Source organism: Artemia sp. Qi Xiang Cuo, chromosome 19, assembly GCF_049724085.1.
Source record: "Artemia sp. Qi Xiang Cuo chromosome 19, ASM4972408v1, whole genome shotgun sequence".
Taxonomy (NCBI): Eukaryota; Metazoa; Arthropoda; class Branchiopoda; order Anostraca; family Artemiidae; genus Artemia; species Artemia sp. Qi Xiang Cuo.
Window position 1 is genome coordinate 42,664,085 of NC_142812.1, and position 8,491 is coordinate 42,672,575.

Consider the following 8,491-nt stretch of genomic DNA (forward strand, 5'->3'; position numbering starts at 1 on the left):
TCTGTTCACGCAGTTGAGAAGAAATTGCTGCTGCTGTTTCTTTTCTCCTGTAGCCCAATACGATTCAAACAGACTGGCTTTTGTTTCAGTACCAAGTTTTTCAGAACAACTCAGCCTACAACTTCTAAAAGCTTCCTTCTGTTTTATAGCAGGGTGAACAATACTTTTGGCACTCACATATTCATCGCCTTTGTATTTTCTTTCAGTCCGTTCTCTCCGTGTCACGTACTTCGCACTTCAGCCACGCTTTCAACCGGAATGTGCTTCTTCCACAGTAACTTCACTGTTTTGGTCAGGCAAAGAATTTATCACCGGGTCTATCTGCCCTCGGTCCAAATGGCTAAGTCATCTGCGTACAGGGCAAATTTTACTAAAGGTAAATTATCAAAAAAGACAAGCCCCTCAGGTATGTAGCCCTTGGGGGGGGCGGGTTCCTGCAATCTTATGAACTTGAGATAGGGTAATCCTTGCCACAGGAAAATGTTAACAATAGATCATCGGCCAAATCTAGCTTCCTTATCTTCAGAACCGTATTGAACACCGATTTATTCTTGACCTTCAAACAGTTAACACCGTTGATTGACCCTACCAATATTGAGTCCTTTTGGAAATCTTTAGTCTGCTTTCTTAAAAGCATGATTGCTTTCATGTTTATCCCCAGAGTGGGATTGAGGGGACCAGGATGACTATTGCTTGTTAACCAGACTCTTATGATTTTGTCCTCATAATAATGACAACAGCAGATGTAGATACAAGTAGATGTAGCTGAACCTCCTGAGTGAGGAGGGTCGGACATTACTAATGGCTAACCAAGAACTATAGGAAACACCAAAACAAAAACAATTCAACACTACCAGTCACAAGATGAAAAGAAGAGAAGGAAAAATGACTTAAATACGTTAATATTAACCTTTAAACTAACAAACTCAAGAAAATAAAAATTTAGAAAATTCCTTATTAGTTTAATCTTTTCACCCTTTTCTTCTTCCAGAAATTCCATTTGGTTTGTAAACACTGATGATGGTGGTGAATCAAAACAGTACAAGTCCAATCTTGCGGCCAAAGACAAAAAGCAAAAACATGCCAAGTCTAGTTACCGCCGGATCCAAGGACTTGGCTTGTTTTTGCGATTTACAAATTGCTGTAAAGGGACTTAGACTGAAAATTCAAATTTTAACTGTGACTTTATTTGAAGACGTAGATCGTTTCTGATAATACCAAACGACTTGTCGTGAAATTTTACATGAGGTGGAGCCTATAACTCAATTTCGTAAAAAATGTGACTTGGACGGTTTTTGCATAACGCTACTAAATTAGCCTTACAAGCTTGTCAGGGACACCGTAGTACTTGAGGATTTTCAAGAGTGTATCTCGATGGACAGGATCGAATGTTTTTTCAAATTCTATGAAAATTAGGTATAGCTTCTGTCTCCACTAGTTTGTCTTTTATAACATCATTCGTAATGCAAAAATGAGATCTGTACAGGAGCAGTTTGGGCGGAAACCGCGTTGTTCGTCTCTTAAATGCTTGTCGAGTATGGCTGAATGCGATGCAGAATTATGAGGGCAAGAAGCTTTCCTGAAATAGAGAGCAAACTGATTCCTAGCCAATTGTCGCACAGCATGACATCACCTTTTTTGAATAGTTTCACCAGGGTACTGTGCATCCACTCTTTTGGGACAACCTCGGCATCCCATATCGTGCTAAAAAGTAGAATCCATGTTTTCACACAGGATCTAACAGACGTTTTTAGCATTTCAGCAGAAATTCTATCGTTTCCTGGAACTCTTCCGTTCTTCAGCTTCTTTGACGCTAAAATTTTCCCAGTTTCTGTAGGAGGACCGGTGTCGATTTCACGAATAAGCAAAGGAGTCTCTGGTATATTGGGGGGATTGATCGGTTCTGGACGGTTTAAGAAACTTTCGAAATGGTTGGCCCACACTTCTTCTATTTCCTTCTCTTCTCTGACTATTCTTCCGTTTATGTCCTTGACAGGGCCATCAGTTTTTCACCGCTTGTCGATCATCTCGTTAGTGATCCTGTAGACCATCTTGGAAAAGACCGTCCTGGAAAGGACGGTCTTGGAGTAGACCGTCCGTCAAGGCTTTTGTTATATTCTCTGCAAAAAGGCATTTTTCAAAATTCAATGTTAATTTTCGCTTGAGAAAAAACAAAACGTCAATCTAAAGGTATTTTTCCTCATCTAGAAGGGTAATTTTCCTCCCTTCCTGTAGGGGCACCAGGGTTGCCAACTTGCACACTTTTCGTGTGATATGCACTCTTTTTTTTCATTGCACTCTTTCCCACCACGGACCGAGGTTGATTTTCTAACTTTAATTTAAATACATTGGAAAAATTTAAAGATAATTTGTTTATTGATCGAAGGATAACTGATAATTATGTGTAGATGGTGTAAGAATGGTCAGAACAGTGAAACGGGCAAATTTTTTGACTTGCACACGCTTTTAAAAACTTGCATTCTTTTTTGGCCTTAATTTGTACTCTTTTTTTACGTTGGCAGTTGGCAACCCTGCTCTCTAGGGCTATAATGAAAGAAAAGTTGAGATGGCTAGGGCATGATGTGCGGATGAAGGATGACAGATTGTCGAATATTGTTCTTTTTGACCAACCGTCTAGGGCTAAACGGAAAGCAGGTCGTCCTTGTCTGGGGTGGGAGGACGTCATAAAGAAAGATTTAAAGGAAATGAGAACTTCGTGTGAGGTGTAAAAAAGGAGGCTTGGAATATATTGGGATGGAGGAGGAGTGCGGATAGCTGTGTTGGCCTTAGGCGGCTTGATGCTGCGGTGAGTTGTTAGTAGTAGTAGTGATCCACGTTACGCAATTACTACTACTACTACTATATTTACTGGTGCTACTTCTACAACTAATAAACCCAAGGATATTAAGGCAAAATTTTTGGGCAATATTGTAACTGTATTGAAATAAATCAAAACACACTATACCCATATAGCTTGTCAAGAGGACGCATCAGCAATACGTCAGGACTGGTTGATGGTATTAAGTTAAAAAATTTCATCGTGTGTTAAAGGGGATGTCGAAAAAAGGTGCTATTTGCATACTGCTACTATTGCTATGCATAATTACAGAACCTTTCAACAATGCTGAAAAAAGTGATGTCTCAAAACATTGTTTGGATGTTTATTATCGGAAATGATGGGCATTGGGGGGGGGAGGGGGGGGGGGTGAAGGTTTCTATCAAATCACTTTGACTCTTAAAAAGGGCACTATGACTTCCAATTTAAAATCAAATGAGACCCATCTGAATTTAATACGACCATCCATTCCATTAAAACCTTATATGTCCCCCGGTCATTACTTAAAGCCCTTGTCCCAGGGCTCGGGGGTTGTGCTAACCCTGGAAGCGTTGTTATACGTTCTTTGGACTATTTTAAACAAAATTGACATAAAAAATTTCAATCAGATGCATTTAGTGAAAAGAGGGGTAGTTGGGAGGGGGGAAGTGCTGTTTAACCTTCATCACTATTGACTCTTAAAAGGGAACTAGAACTTCCAATCTCAACCAAATGAGCCACCTCTAAAGCTTATACAACAGCCGCTTTCATAATAACCTTAAATGCCCAAGGGGCATAACTTACAACCCTCAGACTCTGGTGGTTGGTATCAACCTCAAAATCCTTGTTATATGATATTTGGAATATTTTGAATAAAAGGACTGTCTCAAAATATCTATTGGATACATCTCAAGACAAAACAATGTATTTGTGTTTGTGTGTGTGTGGGGGGGGGGGGGGTAGCTGCGCTCTGATCACTTTGACTCTTAAAAATGGCAGTAGAACTCATGATTACCAATCCAATGAGTCCCCTCCAAAGCATTTATGGCCACCCTTGTCAGAAGAACCTTATATGCCCAAAGGGCATAACTTCAACTACATAAAAAAATTGTTATCTCTAAATTTTTATTGGAGGTGTTAAGGCAAATGCTGAGCATGGAAGGGGGGAGGGCTGTTTGCTCTCGAATCACTGACTCTTGAAAACGGCACCATAACTTCAAATTTCAAATCAAATAAGCCCCATCTGATGTTTATGCAACCGCCCATTCCATAAAAACCTCATATACCCTCATAAAATAACTTGTAACCTTATCCCCAGGGCACTGGGGAGCTGTGTCATCCCTAGAGACATTAGGGCGATTTTCGCGAGATTCCTCAAAACACTTTTCTGCTCGGCTGCTCGTCTCGAAAACTGCTGGAAAGCAAAAACGAGAAAGTGGAAAGCACTGGAGCGCGAAAACTAGCGGAATACGACTAGAATCTATAGGAATACGTCGGTTTTAGGGTTTGATTGTCTGAATATTTGAATTGAAATTAAATATCTGAATTGAATATTTGAATATTTTAGAATGGATGTAAGTAATTCAAGTATCAACGGTCATGGCTGATACAAAAGTCGTAGGGATGGGGCTTCATCTTCTGGTTTTTCTGTAATCCTGGCTTTCCAATTTATGGTTCCCAAGATAATAGAAACCCAGATTCTGGAAATTCTGGGAAGTGAAGCCCCAATCAAAGTATTGCTTCATGAGCCCTAACTTAAACATAGAGCTTTGTTTTCACCTGAACTTTTGAGTGGTAGTTGGACAGTATTGCAAAAGCAGCAACCAAACCACTAATTTTTATTGCCTTTCTTTTCTCCCTCAGATGGATAACAATCTATATAGAAACTATGCATCAGTGTTAACTGGGTAAATATATAAATATTCATATAATTTAGCCAAGTAAAAAAGGGAATACATCACTTGCTGCCTTTTTTATTCTCTGTTAAATGAAGTAATCACTTCTGGGACAAGAAAAAAAAACCATAGCACCCATAAGTTTTAAATGGGTTTCTATGTGTTTTTTTTTTATGGGTTCCTAAAAAGTGTCTGGCGAGAAAAATTTGCCGTTTGTAGTTGATTCAGGAACAGTAATTATTATTTTCATTACCTCTTATTAGTCAAATGTTAATTTGAAATCCAATTTACATGAATTTTTTAAGAGCTTCAAACCCCTTGACAGTGACATTGGTTTCACTGTGACGTCATTTACAAAGAACTTATGTCTCTTTAAAAGCTGCAGCAAATTTGTTTTCAAAACAACATTTGACTAACAAAAGCTAATGAAGATAGTAATTACCATTCGTCAATCAGCTACAAATGGCAGTTTCTTCTCACTTAATAGTTCTTTTAGAAATAGATTTTTCTAAATTGTTGTTGCTATGGGCTCTTTTAGCCACTTAAAGGGCTCAAAGAGGAATTCAATCCGAGCAATTATTGAATTCAGAAGGAGTATAAGAAAGGAATCAAATATTGTGTTCAATATTTCCCTAGCTAAGTTATATGAAAATGTATATATTTACCTTTAGCTAAGCCTCTTCTTTGTTTAGTGTCTGCTCTGAATACATTTATGCCGTATTTGTTAACTAGTGCACTTGCTGGTTTTTCTCCAAAATGCTTATTTGTTGTTGTTTCTTCATTTAAACATAGCCTACATTTTTTATCTCTGGTGCTGTCTCAGTTCTCTGTTTGTTTCATTTGATGTTTTGTTGACCGGAAAACTGAGAAAAATGGAAATATGATCGTTTTTATTCACAGTTCTCTTGCAAAGAGGCAGAGAACTGTCTCATAAAGCCAGTCTGGTCTCTGTTTAAATAAAGAAACAAAACAATTTACATGGAACAAAAATGTGATAAAGAAGAGTGTAATGAATTATTGAATGCTAGTTTGTTTCTCTTTTTTATTCAACTTGATAAAGTAGTTATTTCTGCATCATCACACATTTAGGAGTGCATTTCCACCTATTCTACCAAAACGAGTAAGAGTAAGGCAATATGTTTTTTTTAATGTCCAGTAGTCAAGCCAGAGACCCCAGAAATGAGAACAGGGAATTATGACTACAGATATATACCTCACCTATAGAAGATGCCTTTTTCTGCACCGCGGGAGATTGAACATTGGAGAATTGGTCAGGGATCAGACAGAAACTGTAAGGCACATGATTGACGAATGCACAAAGGTGGACAAAATAAGCTGGAACTCAAAAATTTCTGCTGTTTTAATTTTATTTCTTCCTGTTTCAATTCTATTTTGTTGGAACCAACGGTATTTGCTTTATGGTTCATCAGATGTCGGCTATGTGCATTGGGGTACTAAAATCATTAGATATACGACTATCACTGGTCCATCTTCTAAGGGCAGTTTTCACCTTCTTCTTTCATACTTTATTTGACTGCCAAAGATCAGTTTTCTCCAGATTCCCAGAAACTTTTCTACTGGGTCGCAAGACTAAAGTCCCTTAGATGAAGTGAATGGTTTTAATCTGGTTTTTTTTTACTGGAAACTTTACACAGAGAATTATGAAAGAATAAGGCTTCTTTATGTGGTTTTAATTTTTGATCCTAGGTAAGAACTAAAAAATCTCTTTGGACCTTGATATTTCAGGAACCTTGAATACTAGCTATAGCAGGGTGTCTTTATGCACTGGTGTTGTAAATCCTTGGTATAGCAAGGTATTTTAAAATGCAAAGGTCCTCTAAAATCTCAAGGTCCAAACTGCGTGATCCAAGCTGATTCCATCCTATCCTTCTAGGTATAATTGCATTCGACTCGACGCAAAGGCTGTATTTACCTTAATTTCCTCGTCCTGGGTTTTGAGTCAGTGAAGCCGGTCCAAAAAAAGAATTCCTAGGTACACTTTTTATTCCCGCTTTTTGGAGCTCAATATCACTTCTTTTTTGTTTCTATCATAACTAAAATATCTTTTTTCAGTAACTAAGCTCCCAGAATCTGGACTTTTAAATTCCCTTTTTTAGGGTGATTTTCATCTGAGGTCACATTCCAGAACGTATGCAAAGGAAAAGTCAACCCAATATATAAAAGCCCAGATTCCAGAAATTCTGGTAGGTGAAACCACAGCTTTAGGTGAAACCACAGCTTAAATGTTTGTTTCTCATTGACATTTTTCTTCTAGGATATGGAAATGGCCTGTTTTGCCGCCTCAACGGTTGCCATACAACTTATTGACCTTCAGTTGGGTTTATCCAGCAGCTCAGATGATGAGGAGAATTTGATTATAAGGAAAAGAAGAAAGAGAAAGATGTTCCTCTTAAATTGTATTGCAGCCCGGCAATATGCTGGCAATATGTGGGATGAACACATGAAACTGTCAGGATATTTCACAAATGTGATTGCAAAAATGACGGACTGGGAGTTTTGGAGAAACTTTAGGATGAACAGGGAGACTCACTGTTTTTGTCGATTTTTTTTAACCACATCTAAGGACAAATTATTCTGGTGGCAATGTTCCAATTGAGTCCGTTGAGGCTGCCCTCATTTATCTTTCATACATTGGGAGCCAAGTGTTTCTCAGAGAGTTAGCTGTAAAATATGGACGATCAAAAAGTGGAGTAAGAAAAGCAATTTTTCTTGTTTCTGATATTATTGTGAAGTATGGAGTAAAAAAGTACATCAGGTGGCCCCAGCAACCAGATACATCTGAAGTTGTTGAACTATTTCGTGAGAAAATCCGTCTACCAGGCATCATAGGTGCCATTGACGGCTGTCATTTAAGAGTTGAACCTCCAAGCAAAGACCAACTGTCATTCTTAAACAGAAAACTCTTCCACTCTATAGTTTTACTTGGTGTTGTCCTGCCAAATAGATTATTTTCGTATGTGTCAGCTGGCATGCCAGGGTCTTCGCATGATGCAACATGTTTGAAATGGTCAAGCTTATGGAGAAAAGTCTATCAGAGAAAGAAAGACTATTTACCCCATGCAGATTTTCATATAATTGGATTCAGCTTTCCCCTGTCTTGACTGGTTAATTCCTGTGCTAAAACCCACATTGGCAGACACGGACCAAAAGAAAAGGTTCAACAAGAGGATGTCAGCTAGACGAGTGATTATAGAGAACTGCTTTGGAGATTTGCTGAACAGATTTAGAAGACTGCGCTTCATCAAAACGAATGAGGTTAAATATGCAACTGCCATCGCAATGTCTGCATATTTTATTCATAACATGTGCCTGATAAACAGTGACACAACACTACTTCCCACCAGAGGAAGCAATTTGACACAGACGCGAATGCACTAGAGTGCAGTTGTATCTGTTCCTTCTGATGCTGGTACTAGGAAAAGAAACATGTTAATTGCAAGTTGTTGAGCTTTGTTTTTTCATTTTATGTAATTTTAAGTAAAAAAAGCAAGCTCATGAACAGCTTTTTCGTCAGACCCACATCCTTTTCAACATCAAAACCATACATTGAACCCTTAGAACCAGTCTCCACTTAGTCTTTTCTGCAAAACAAGACCTGGCAGAAATAGGCACACCTTTGATATTTTCTTCTGCCAATCAAAAAAAAGGAGGGAGGGGGGGGGGGGAATGGAATAGCTGTCTCCATGGTGAAAAATTTATTTCCGGTTTTGCAGAAAATACCCAATGTAAACTGGCTTCAAAGTATGTTTGAGAGAAACAG